Source organism: Octodon degus, unplaced genomic scaffold, assembly GCF_000260255.1.
Source record: "Octodon degus isolate 3935 unplaced genomic scaffold, OctDeg1.0 scaffold00020, whole genome shotgun sequence".
Classification (NCBI taxonomy): Eukaryota; Metazoa; Chordata; class Mammalia; order Rodentia; family Octodontidae; genus Octodon; species Octodon degus.
The window spans coordinates 17,097,515-17,111,454 of NW_004524596.1; the positions used below are offsets into that span (position 1 = coordinate 17,097,515).

At 45.5% G+C, this 13,940-nt stretch overlaps 1 pseudogene; it reads right to left on the bottom strand.

The window, feature by feature from the left end:
* Nucleotides 1-2,522: 2,522 nt before the first annotated feature.
* On the bottom strand, nt 2,523-10,448 carry LOC105741703 (annotated as a pseudogene).
* Between the last annotated feature and the right edge of the window lie 3,492 nt (nt 10,449-13,940).

The window sequence follows — 13,940 nt, forward strand, 5'->3', positions numbered from 1 at the left end:
GTGAGTCTGCGGAATCATCGTGAATTGGAAACTATGTAGCTAGCCTTTTTAAAATTTAAACCATAAACATAACTTTTAAAAACGCGAAGGCTTTGTGTTTTTCTCTCATGGGGAAAAAAATGTGGTTTTATATACACATACACACGGAGGGCGGGTGGGGGGTGTTCAGAACAAGATGTTTCTCATTTCATTTGTTTCAAGCAATAACTCAGGCTCTGGAGAAAATAAACTGTACATAAATAGTAGAAAACAGACGGCATCTTGTTGCTATGGCAACGCCCTACTTATATCGCATTAAGCTGATTCATGTCTTTTCGCACCTCACTGTTAATAAATTATCGTGGCTGATGAGCAGGAAGCTGCGGGCAGAGCCGCGCGGACAAGATGCATGTTAATTTGCCATCTAGTTCTCCCTGTCCCGGGATTTTTTTTTTTAGAGGCTGACTACCCTTTACCAAGGTACATATTTTAATAGGGTATTTTTAATGGCTTTCACTAAAACCATGCAGGTGCCCGCCTCAGGCTGGCTCTCAAGTTGCTCCGGCTCGGGGCGCCCCTGGAAGGAGAAAATGCACAGGAGCACAGAGCTGCTTTCTCTTCCTTTGGCCTCACCGTCCTCATTCCGCTGGAGGCTCCGCACCAGCCTTCCATTCTTTTCAGCTGCTTTAACTTATACAGATTACATCCTTACCTATCTGCCTGTCTGTGCGCACACACACACACACACTACACACACACACACACTCACACACATGCTCACACACACTCACGTGCACTAACAATGTGACAACAAAAACCTTGGGTGAAAAGAGAGATCACAAATCATAATACACTAATTACAGTAACATAGTATAAATATTTAAAAAATCACAGATATCTCTTATAAACCAAACTAAACCCCACGCCGGCCAATAGATAGCCTAATAGAAAATGGTCATAACATACAATTTGTTGGAAAAATAAGAGTAATGCTGGACAACTGTCTGAAAATATATTCAAGTTTAATCACTTTAAATAGCAGAAGTTGCAAATTTTCCTCCGTGCTGGATAAGCAAGCATTCAGGAGCTTTCTACTTTGGAGATTGACATGGTGAGAGAAAATAGGGTCTCCCACTGCTTATTGTAGTATAATTTGGAAAACGTTCACAAAAGTAAATGTAGCTGTCCTTATCTACATTTTAAACCCATATACTCATTACTGGTTAGGTCCACTTCAATGGATTTATTTACTGTATGAATATTTTTGCATATATGATTGACAGTGCCTTTACAAGTATATCTACTGTAGCACTGATTGTTGTAGTAAAATAAATCTAAAAATCATTCCAAATATAAATGCTCAAGAACAGGTGCTTGGTTGACAATATTAATTCATTTATGCAATGAAATACTACAGAGCTGTTAAGAGTAATGGGCAGCTACAGGCAGATCTTGAGTAAGAATTTTTATGACAAGTAATTATCAAGTTTCAGAACTATATGCATAACAATCCTATTTGTGCTAAAATATATTTCAGAACTGGGTGTGTGGCACTTGCCTGTAATTGTAGCACTTGGGAGGCTGAGGCAGGAGGATCACGGTGAGTTCAAGGCTAGCCTCAGTTATATAGTGAGTTCAAGGCTGAATTAAGAGCAAGATCCTGTCTCAACAAATAACCTAAGTAAATAAATAAAACATGTCATAAATATGTTATAGCCATAGAAATTTTCTGGAAAGACTCACAGAAGTGACCCTGGTGATTTCTATGGAGCAGGAACAATGAGGTGAGCATAGGTGGAAGGAATGGTGGTAAATGGTGCGTGGTACGTGGTGCGTGGTGAGCCACACCTGTGGTCCGAGCACACAGGTTGAGGCAGGAGAATCCCAGGTTAGCACCCAGCCTGGCAACTTTTAATGTCTCAAAATAAAAAGCAAAAGGGCTGTGGTTGTGTCTTAGTGTGAAACCTTAGTTTCAATTTTCTCTCTCTCTCTGCCAAAAGGATGCAATGCATTTGAAAACTCAGAAAAAATGGAGAAAAATTAAATTTCATTGGTTTTTTCTTTCAACTTTTTTTCTAATAAAAAATTGTATTTACTTAGAAGCATTTAGAATGTCAACAAAACAGTTGCAACTTTTTTTTTTTGCAATTACAGAGTGGTATTCAGTTAACAGAACAATAATTATTTTGTATAAGCTGCATCAGAGACAACTAAAGATAAAAACCTGCCATTCCCATATATAACTAATTTGTGCTGTGCACCAACAAGAACATGCTTTAAACGTCCATGCCAATTTGCAACCCCTATACTGTACCAGGCAAGGTTAGTGGCTATTGACAATACCACCAGGACAGGGCTATCTAAAGACACATTCAGTAGTGTGTTAACTATACAAAAAAAAAAAAAAAAAAAAAAGACATTGTACAGTTTAAAAACAAATCTTACGCTACCTTACATTTCTTTCTTTTTTTTCTTCAAAAGAGTGAGTTGTGTACGGGGGGCTAAATGCTTTATAGACAAGAAAAAACTGCGCTAGAACCAACTTATTCATCATCATCCTCTTCTTCATCCTCCTCATCGTCTTTGTCTTCTTCTTCCTCCCCTTCCTCCTCATCTTCCTCATCCTCCTCCTCTTCCTTCTTTTTCTTGCTTTTTTCAGCCTTCACGACTCCCTTTTTTGCTGCATCAGGTCTTCCTTTAGCCTGGTAGGCAGCGATGTCCTTTTCGTACTTCTCCTTCAGCTTAGCAGCCTTCTTCCCGTATGGCTGCTTGTCATCTGCTGCAGTGTTAGTCCACATGTCTCCAGCTTTCTTTGCGACATCACCAACGGAGAGGCCAGGATGTTCTCCTTTGATTTTTGGGTGATACTCAGAACAGAACAAGAAGAAGGCTGAGGGAGGCCTCTTGGGCGCACTGGGATCCTTGAACTTCTTTTTGGTTTCTCCTTTAGGAGAAATGTAAGTTTTCATTTCTCTTTCACAGTGAGCCTTGTCCACTTTTGCTATATCTTCAAATTTTCAGTTTTCTTTAGCAGACATGGTCTTCCACCTCTCTGAGCACTTCTTAGAAAACTCTGAGAAGTTAACGGAGCATCTGGGTGCTTCTTCTTGTGCTTCTCCGGCAAGTTTGCACAAAGAATGCGTATGACGACATCCTGCCTCTCGGCTTCTTAGGGTCTCCTTTGCATGTCTACTTGTTTTCCTCAGCAAGGCACAGAGTTGCCCAGTGCCTGTCTGGCTCTGACTTGCCCTGGCGCTATCTCTGTGGAGCTCAACATACTGCAATGGCTGTCTCTTTCAACTTTTAAATCTCTCTCTCTCTCTCTCTCTCTCTCTCTCTCTCTCTCCATGAAAATACATCATCTTTGTAATACAAAGCTTTAATTTTCTTTATTGGCTATAGGGTCTCACTATGCAGTTCAGTCTAGCAATCCTCCTGTCTCAGCCTCCCCAGCACTGGGAATACATGTGTGTCACCTACCCCCAGTTTCAGGCCAGCAAAACATTCCCTGTATTCTGGGGCTGGCACAGCATGCGGTACTAGGAAACAAACTCCGGTCTTTGCACTTGCCAGGCAGGTGCATAGACTGTCGAGCTATCTCCCGAGCCACAAAGCTCTGTGTGCATGCGTGTATGTGTGTGTGTGTGTGTGTGTGTGTGTGTGTGTGTGTGTGTACCTGGCACATGTGTGATCGCTTCATCACCATGAAGACTTGGAAGACAACATGGTTCTCCCGACAACCAAGCTGGGGGAATATAAAGCTAACAGGAGGGCGGAGAACGCTGTACAGCAGACACTGCCCTTGTAGCAGTGACCAGCATTTGCAGCGGCATTCTAGGAAGCAGAGGAAGGTCAGAGTGAGAGCAGAGGGTGCAGAGGGCGGGCTGTGAGCACCTGCCAGCCTCCGAGCACAAGATGCCCCGCGACGCTGCAAGGAGAAGTGCTTGCTGCTGCTGAACATGGGGCTGAGTCAGCTTGCAGACAGCCAATTGCCCCTCCAAGTCTCCTCTGGCTGCAAGTGACTCAAGCCTATGCCAAAATTTATATCTGTTCTGCTTTTGGAAGCTCTTCGCCTGCTGGCAGTGAAAAGTGCTGATGGCTAATTTCTGCTAGGAAATGTCCAAGGCCTTGCAGTACAGAGAGAAATTGCTTCCTAATTAGTATTGGCCTTCTACACAGGTCAAGGGCCTGAGCTGTCTGTGTGGTGTTAACCCTGAGATAACCACTTGGACCAAGTGTCCAACACTCTGCATTACTGCAGGTTCCCTTGGTTACTTTTGCTAAAGAAACTAAGCATTGTGATTAAGACTGTAGGGTCACACTGACTGCATATGTTTTCAGAGCACATCACTTACCAGCTGTGTGTCCTGTGAGAAATTAACTCATTTTTCTGTGTCATGGTTTCTACCTCTGTAAGGTAGGACGTCATAGGATCAACAAACTCATTGGCAAAGACATCATCCTGTGAGTGGTGCCAAGTTCCGACTCCAGTGTGAGCAGTAGCTGGGCCACCTTTTATCATGGTTGTAGAGGCCACTGAGCACCTGGCTGACTAAGCCTGGAGAAACGAATTTTGGAGAAACATCTTAGGTGGCCCTGTGAAAGCAGAGTGCCCTAGCACTCTCTTCTCCAAGTAAGATCTTTCAAGAATTTCTTATAAGAAATAAAATGTATGCTAGGAGTAGTAAGGCACCCATCCCTAATCCCAGCACTTGGGAGGCTGGGACAGGAGGTTCATGAGTTCAAAATCATCCTGTAATACAGAGTGAGACCACAGCTCAAAGAAAAAATAGTTAATTACAACACAACATTCAGGTCAGCAGTGCACAACATGGATGCATAACATGTATTGAATGTGACTATAGGCTTAGCCAAAAAAGCTACAGCTATTCTGAGAGAATAAGAAGAGGAATAAAGCATGTCAGTTAAAATCCTCAGCTGCTGTCTTAGGAAAAAAATAGGTTACACAGAAAGTGATGCATCGAGAGAGTAGAGCACACCTGCTGCGAGACAGCGGCATAAGTAGGAGAAGAACCCCCAGTGGGTGCCTTCTGGAGGTGGGAGAGCAGGACCGTCGAGGCCAGTGACTCTAATCTCAAACTGCACCACTTCTACTACTACTTGACTTCACAAGCTACATAGATTTTAAGGACTTCAAGAATTCAGCATTTTAACACTTCTGAAATTACTCTTCATCTTTAATTCAGTGTCTATGAAACCTGATCAGTGATGTGTTAAAATAGGCTATTATGCTAAAAGAAAAGAGTGTATACTTTTACTGTCAATTTTCATTTAAATCTCTAGACTTAGCCTTTAAAAGGCTGAAGACAAATGCCTGTATGTCCACGACGAATGGATAAGGAAAATGTGGTGTTTCTACACCACGGAGCACTACTCTGCCATAAAGAAGACAAATCGGAGTCAGTTGAAGGACAATGGCTGCACCTTGAGACCATAGTGTTAAATGAAATCAATCAGACACAAATATTGCATGGCTTCTTTCTTATGAGAAACCCAAATTATAAATAAAGTGTAAAATAAAACACAGGTAAAAAAAAAAAGTAGGGAGACATCTTTCTCAAATGGGAAGAGGGTAAAGAAATGGGGAAGTATGGGGAAGGAAAGAAGAAAGGAGTTAAGCTATGCTGCGCCGTGCATCAGCTGCCCCTGGGATGGAAATACTGTGTGCTACAAACATGTTCTAGTAAAAATGAACAAAATTTCAAAAAACCCCATTCACAGAAATGCGGTTGGTGGCTCAAATCTGTAGCCCTGGCACTGGGGAGGGTGAGGCAGGAGGGTCACTGTGAGTTCAAGGCCAGCCTGGGCTACATAGAGAGACTCTGTCTCAAAATAAATAAAATAAAATTTTACAGAAAATATGGTGAAATGCTTGATGGAACTAGATAAAGCAGCATTTGTGTTATTGCAACTTTTCTGCACTTTGAAAATTACATCAAAAGAAAAAGTCACCAAAAAATTCAAGAGAAGTGAAAACCAAACTGGAAAAAATCAGTGGCCTGAATTTATTAAGGAGAACTTATCCCACATCTTTAAAAAAATTAAAGGGAAATTCAGAATAAAAGGGTAAGCCACAGAAAACCCTAAAAAGTCTTAACATGAGGCTCGCGTAAGCTCCAGATAGAAAAACAAAAGTCGACGCAAGTAGGAAGGAACCGATGGAGCTGGAGCGCAGTCCGCGGGGCAGGGCCAGAGAACACTTCCAGACCAAAAATATTTCCATATAAAAAAGGCTCACGAATTGCCAAGAAGAACTCAGGAAGGAAGCCTGGCGTGGAGGTGCACACCTGTAAGCCCAGCGCTCAGGAGGCTGAGGCAGGAGGATTGCCAAGAGCTTGAGGCCAGCCTATGCTGCATAATGAGTTCAAGGCCAGCCTGAACTGTACGGCACGACCTTGTCTCAAAGAGGCCAAAAAAAAAAAAAAAGATTCAGGAAGAAGAAGCAAACCTGAGCACATCCAAGGGATGTCTCCCGACCAAGAATGCAAAGGGATCCTGCAAGTTTCCAGAAAGAGGTGTGATGGCTGAAATGAAGAGCAAACCAAGCTGGGCTCCAAAGCGTGGTCAGCAGCCCTTGACTCCAGGCACGGCGAGGGCCACTGGGAGCCCTCTGCGACCCAGAACTGCGAGTTCAGGTTTCTACTCTGAGCCCAGCTGCCATTATACACGAAGGCAAACGACAGGCACTTTCTCAGATGTAGAGCGGTACAGAAATTATAGGTGCATCCGCTCTACCGAAGGAAATCAGGAGGTACACCAGTCAAATAAAAATTAAAATTAGAAGAAGGATCTCAAAATAGTGTAAGACAACAAAGATAAAAGACACAGTGGTAAGCCATAAATTAGGTACATTTCATAGTTAAATCCAGATAAGTGACGATAATTGCAAACTGCCACGCAAGGGCTGAAAAGTGGATCTTGAGTCAGATGTGATGGCACACACTCATCATCCCATTATTCAGGAGGTTGAGGGAGAAAACAGAAGTAGTGAAAAGAATTTTAAGTGTTTAATTTCATTTTAGTGCTGGCAGGCATCGTTATCAATTGATCAACCCACTAAAATTAAAGAAAATGAGAAAGATTTATCTTAGTGGTGTAAAGTGAAATTAAGAACATTAAAAGCACATAAATGAGTTGGATTCCCTATAAAGTAAAAACTCTCAAATACTTTCTGTCTAGATCTTGCATGACCCTTGGTGAGCACGCTGTTTGCACACTCGCGCCCGCAGTTTTCAGGCACGCGGCGTCTGCAGCGGCAGTAACTGTCCTGCGCCCCCCACCCCACCCCCAGCAGCGTTCCTGTGTGTCTGGGCAGTGGCCTTGGGGAAGGCAGGGCTGAAGGCGCTGATGGAGCGCTTCTGTCCGCAGCAACGGCAGCTTGCACTACCCAGTGGGCTGTGGTACTTAAAAGGGCCTGGAGGAAGCTCCCCAAGATTACTGAAAAGCTCCCACCTAATGTGATAATCTAGCAGATTCTAGCAGTTTTTCCTAGTTTCGCCTCTCTGGCTCCGTAGAACTATTTCACAGCGGTAGTGACCGCCTGCTGCGCAGGCTGGCTTTCCTGCAACAAATCGCTTCGCTAAGTGCAGGCCTTGCAGCCTTGTTCTGGCGACGGTGCAGCAAGTGGTAAGTAAGCCTATCCTGCGCCAGGAGCGTTTTCCCGGGGGAGTTCGGCCTTGATGAAAGCGGAGGACCAGGACCCTAGGCGGGTTGCAGGCAGTACCTCCTGACAGGTGCTGCCAGGCGCAGCTGGCAATAACGCTGGCATTACCGGAGTTGGCACGATCCTGTCTTCTGATGCATGTGGCTTGAGGTGCTGAGCCAGCCAGAGAGAAGTTGGATGATTAGGAGAGAAACAGGAGACTTGGTTAAGCTGAAGACTTCATTTGGGAACCCACACCAAGTAATTTCTTGGCCCCTGAGCCACGTGTTTTCTTGAAAAGTGTGTATTTTTTCCCACAAAAGTTTGTTGGGGGTTATGGTGTTGCAAGATGAACATGAGGAGGTTTTACTTAATGCCATGTGTCTTAGTTACTCTTCTGTCATTGCTGGGACAAATACCCAACACTCAAAATGAAGGAAGGTAAGGTTTATTTAGCTCACAGTTACTGGAGGTTTCATAGTTGAAAACAGTTTGAATGACATAGCAAGGCAGGAGAAAGGGTCAGCACCTCTGTCTTCTCTGAAAATCTCCTCTCTGCGGAGGCCGCCTCAGTGGCAGACAGGGGGGCGCCCCGGTGTGCAGGATGACCCCTTCACACCTCGGAGAGATCGCAGGGCTGGGGGGCGGGGCAGCGCGAGCTGTCAATGTAACGGTTCTTGCCTCTCTGGCCCCGCCCCATGAGCCCGGCGCTGGTCCCTGGCCCCGCCCCTCAAACCACTCCCCCTGCACCTTGAGCCGTCTGCCCCATGACATAAGTGAGGCTTTGGGGGAACAACTAGATGCAAACCATAACACCATGTTATACTCGAAATCTCAGGGCCTGCTGCAAATGTAAAGTCAACTCTTATCGTAATTTTTTAGGAGACTGTGAAATTACAAAAAGGCACATGAATCAAGTTTTCGTGTACTACATAATGTGCAGGTGAGACAGCCCATTGTACTTATCTCTCTTTGGATTGAGGAGCATGATTTGGCAGTGCAAGAACTTTTATAACATTAACAAATTCAATAAAAAACAAATGTAAGGACCATTAAAAAAAAAAAAAAAAAAAAAAAAGAGAGGGGCTGGGGAGATAACTCAGTGGACTAAAGCACCAGGGTAGGCAAGCACAGGCACCCAGTTCGATCCCTGGTACTACATGACCCGCTGGCCAGGTCCCCAGGCGTGCTGAGCCAGCGAGCAAGTCCAGGCATGGTAGCGCACACCTATAATCCCAGAGCTTGGGAGGCTGAAAGCAGGAGGATCACTACGAGTCTGACCTGTGTCGTGAGACCCTGTAGGCCCTGTACTAAATACATTTTAAAAAAGGAAAAGAGTTAATAGTTCATGAAAACACAAAGAAGGTGTCAGAAATCGAATTACATCCCCCCCCAAAATATACTGCCTCTAACACCCCGGAGCATGGCTGGTCATGAAATACCCGAAGCTGGAAGTGGTGGGAACGTCGCCCCCACAGCCTTTGGGGGTGCATTGCCCCCTCACACTTAGTGCAGACTCCATGCCTCCAAACCTGTGGGACAATTTATTTCTGTTGTTTTGAATCACCTGATCTTTGGATTTGTTACAGGAGCTCTAGGAAACTAAGGCACAACTTCGCAGACTCACACACGATCGCCCAGCGCCCAAGCTCTTCAAGCCACAAACATCGACCGTGACAGAGAATAACAGTCTATAAAAACAGACAAGAACCCATCAAGGAAAATATAAGTTTTTTTTTTTAATCAAACATCAACACAGTAAAGTATTTATGGCAAGAATACTCAGAAACAAAAGAATGTGATCAAACTACCTTAGGATGGGAAGGGAATAATATCTCTCAGAATTTGGCAGCTTGAATCAACAAAAAGTAGGTAAGAGGTAAAAAGGGCTTGAAGAAGGCAAGTAACAAATATAATATGAGACAGATCATCAATTAAGATTTATACCCATGGCTTCTTGGATATGCTAAGCAAACAGACAAAAACAGTGTGACTGGGTTTTCTGTATCCATCTCACCTTTGCCACAAGGGCTTCTTGACTAGGTAGTGAAGGAATAGTACTTAGGCTTGCTAATTAATGGCATCTTCTATCTCGTAGAGTTCGTACTTTGTCTGTCTTGAGTACATATTCAGGGTTCTGACTCTGTCTTCCGCTCCCCTCCTCCTGAGCAGGTATGTTATGCTGCAGCAGGGGCCAGGGCTTGGATCCTGTGGGGGGATGGCACCACCTTTGGAGATGTCCTAATAACTTTCTTGTCCCTGAGACACAAAAACCCATGCTCTCAGCTTAAAGGAAGACAGGTTTGCTGCTGCTTGTGCTTTGTGGAGGTCTTAGTCCATAACGGACCATGACCTGGCTCCAGGGCAGGCTGGCACGGCACAGGGTGTGGCAGGGGACGCTGCTCAAGGTACCAGACTCCTGCTGCATAACAAATCAACCCAATCAACCACAGTAACAGTCTTTAGCACCTGTGCAATCTCTGTGGCCCAGGAATTCAGGTGTGGCTGGCTGGGTGGCTCTGGCCCAGGTCTCATGACGTTGCCATCAGTCATTAGCTGCAGTTGGGTCCATCTCAGCAGCTTCTGTACTCATGTATTTGGTGCCTGGGCTGGGGAGACTCATACGTCTGGGGTAGGAATGGCTGGACTCCTACCTGCATGGAGGAGCTGCTCGGCATGCTGTTCAGACTGTCTGTGTAACAACTCACCCCAAAACTTACTAGCTGACAGAAATGACAGTTACTTATTATTTCTCACAAACATGGTAGACCAAGACCTTCAGAAACACCTCATCTGTGGCCGCCATTGCGTGGCCAGCACTGGTCACCCCAGGGCTTTGTCACTCATAAACCTGGTGTTGGGGCGTGTCTGGAACAGCTGGGGTTCCTTGGGTATTTCTGTTTCTTTTCTGGGGTTGGGGAGCGTTTCTGTTTCTGTTTGGTCTCTCTATGTACTGTTCCCAGCATGGTGGCCTCACGGTATCCAGATGTCTAACACAGCAGCTAATGGCTCTACCAGCATGTGCTCCAAGAAAGAGAACCAGGTAGAATCTGGGTCGACTTCCACAGTGCAGGCTCAGACGTGACAGTTTCCCAACCACTGTGCTGTGCCGGGCAGCTCAGGTTCGAGGGACGGGTACATTGACTGTGCCTCTTCAAGGAGGAGTGGCGAGTTCTACACTTGATCTTAGCCAAAAGGTCGAGAAGCAACGTGACGAGTTCTACGAGAGCCACGGGCCTGGAAATACTGCTGCAGCCATGTGTGGGAAACCCTGTGTGCTACAGGACGAAGCAAGTCCGACATGAACCCCTCCAACAAACACCGCTTGACTCAGAGAAGTGAAGAATAGTCCACTCAAGATTAGGAATTAAAAAAAAAAATTAGGAATTAAATAAAGGTGCTCATTTTCACTACTTTCATTGAGCATTGGACTGGTGGCTCCTAGACAGTGAAATAAACACACACACACATAAAAGAAATAAAAACTCTCAAGTCATTTGCAGACAATGTCATTGTTTAGTGCAACGAGCATGGGATAAATTGTAGCTAGTCAAAGAATTTACCGAAGTTCTTGAATATGCCAATACACAAAAATCAGTTACATGTTTATGTATCAGCAATAAGAATAAAAAATGCAGAAAAAAGGGGTAAGAGAGACAAAACCTAGATACTAGCAAAGACCCATAGGCTAGCAATAGTTTCCTAGAAAATAATATGTAAACAAATATCATTGGTGGATGGCCAAGTACACGAACCTGAATGGAGAAAAACAACTTGGACATTCATGAAAATTTAATGAATGATGAAGATGGCTTTCCACATCAAAGGACGGGTGATACACTCTCTAGTAAGTCATGCTGATCCGAATGGCTTAATATTTCATAGCATGTGAAGTTAAAACAATGACTCATTCTTTACATAAAAATAAAATCCAGAGAATCTAAAATATAAATTAAAAACTAATAAGTAAAGCCATACAAGCACTAATGAAAACAAAATTAAAGGAAATATATCACTTGCAAATGCCTCAAAATACATAAAACAGGAATAAATCTAAGACAAGATAGGAAGACCTCTGTCAGGGAGGCGATAAACATTACTGAAACAAGCTAAGAAGACTGAAACAGTCAAGTTTAGGGATTGATAGGTTCAAGACGTCAATCTTTGTAAATTAATCTACAGAGGAAGTGCAAAACGATTTAAGATCCTGATAGACTTTTAGAGAAATCAACCAATGGATACGGAAGGGCGAAGCTCCAGGAACGCCGCCGAGCCTCTCCCAAAAGGGAATTGATTTACCAGCTGTCTCAGTTTACGCTAAAACTATGGTAACAAAATAATCTGGTGTCGGAACAGGAAGTAAGGGAAACCAGAGGAGAGCACAGGCCCAGACCCACGCACAGGTGGGAGTCTGGTTTTGTTAACAGAGCTGGGATTATAATCTCTGAAGAAAGAACACACTTTCCAGTAGTAGATCTAGGGCACGGCACGAGAAAATAAAATTAGAAATTTGGTAAATGACGTTGTCTCCCTGTCCTCTGCAAAGACCCGACGCTCCTGCCACTGCTGAACGGTCTGCAGCGCTTCCCACCTGTAGCTGGGCCGCGGGGTCTGCACACGGTCCCCGAGGGGCGAGAAGGTCAGGAGCCTTAGCGTGGGCCAGGGCCAGGGGCAGGAGCCGGCTGGGGCTGCAGCCTCCGGAGTGGCGGGCCCCACCGCTGCCCACCGGGCCGCCTCAGCCTGCAAGCTCTTTCTGTGACTTGGGCCACGGTGCCGCCCCTGCCCAGCCCGCACCACAGCCTAGCAGCTGATGTCACGCTCTTGAGGCTCCGACATTGCGAGCTCGATAAAGTCTTTTCTTCATAAAGCGCCCCACCCCCGCTGCTTTGCTTACAGCAACCCAAACAGACTAGACCGTGCCTGTGGCAGGAGACCTTGGGCACCATCCTAGGCCACAGGAAAATAGATCTCCTGCAGGGGGAGGCCCGGAGGTGGAGCGCATGTCCAGTAGGCGCTTGGCTCTGGGCTGGTGCCCGACACCCCTGCCCCTCACCAAGTAGCGCTGCTGCAGAGCCTTGCCCTTTCTGTCTTCGCAGGAATGACTCGGTGCTGGCGTGGTGGCGCACCCTGCAATCCCAGCACTCGGAAGGCTGAGGCAGAATTGCTTGAGTTCCAGGCCAGCCTGAGCTGCACAGCTGGATCCTGTCTCACCCAAATGGGACGGAACTGAGCCCCACTGTCCAAGACTGGCTGTCCCACGAGGGACTGCTCCTTCAGTCTCCATGTGAGGATGAGAAGCCACGTGTGAGTCCTGGAGTGAAAATGCACCTAGGGTAGAGTTGCAGCAGCAAACTTCCAGTTCCGGACACTGATACAAAGAAATAGCGTGGGCTGGAGACATAGCTCAGCGCACAGCACCTGCCTGACAAGCATAAGGTCCTGAGTTCGACTCCTGGTACCAAACAAAACGAAGAAATAATGTATATTGGTGCAAGGCCTGAGATTTTTGTGGGGGAGGGTCATTTGTTGCTGCAGCAGAGTTCACTAATAACTCCGTCCAGCTGGGCTCAATGGCCCGCTGCTGCCGGCTCAGCACCTGGGAGGCCACCCTGGACCTGAGAACTGTCTCAAAAGAGCAGAAAAGAAAAGCTCACCAGCTCTGGTGGCTCACACCTATAATCCCAACACTTGGAGGGCTGAGGCGGGAGGATCCCCGTGAGTTCAAGGCCAGCCTGCGATACACAGCGAGGTTAAGGCCTGAATTACAGTAAGATCCTGTCTCAACCCCCCACCCCCATCCCCGCTAAGAAATACCTTCATAGAAACATCTAGAATAATGTCTGACCCAATACCTGAGTATTTGGGCTAATCAGGTTGATAATTAAAGTTTATTATTACATTGCAGGCCTCTAGTTAAGTGATTTGAAACCTTTTTACTCTGTCTCACTCATGTCTTTTATATATATTTGTAATTGTTGTTATTAAGGATTTAACCCAAAGGCCTCACTCAGCCACATTCCAGCCCATGTTCACAGCCCGAGGCAGCATCTTGCTAAAACATTAAGCTGCTCAAACTGGGCTGGAACCTGAAACCCTGCAGCCTCACCGTCCCAGAGGGCCAGGACTCTGCCATGCTCGGCGTCACCAACCTTCTACTCCATCATTGTTTCTCATTTGTATCTCACCTGTGGCTAAACCCACTTGGTGAACTGCGGCGTTAGCTGCTAAACTGCCTTCTACATTTGTGTTGTTCTTTTTTTCTAACATACTTGACCACTTGGAGTATTTTGTTGTCATT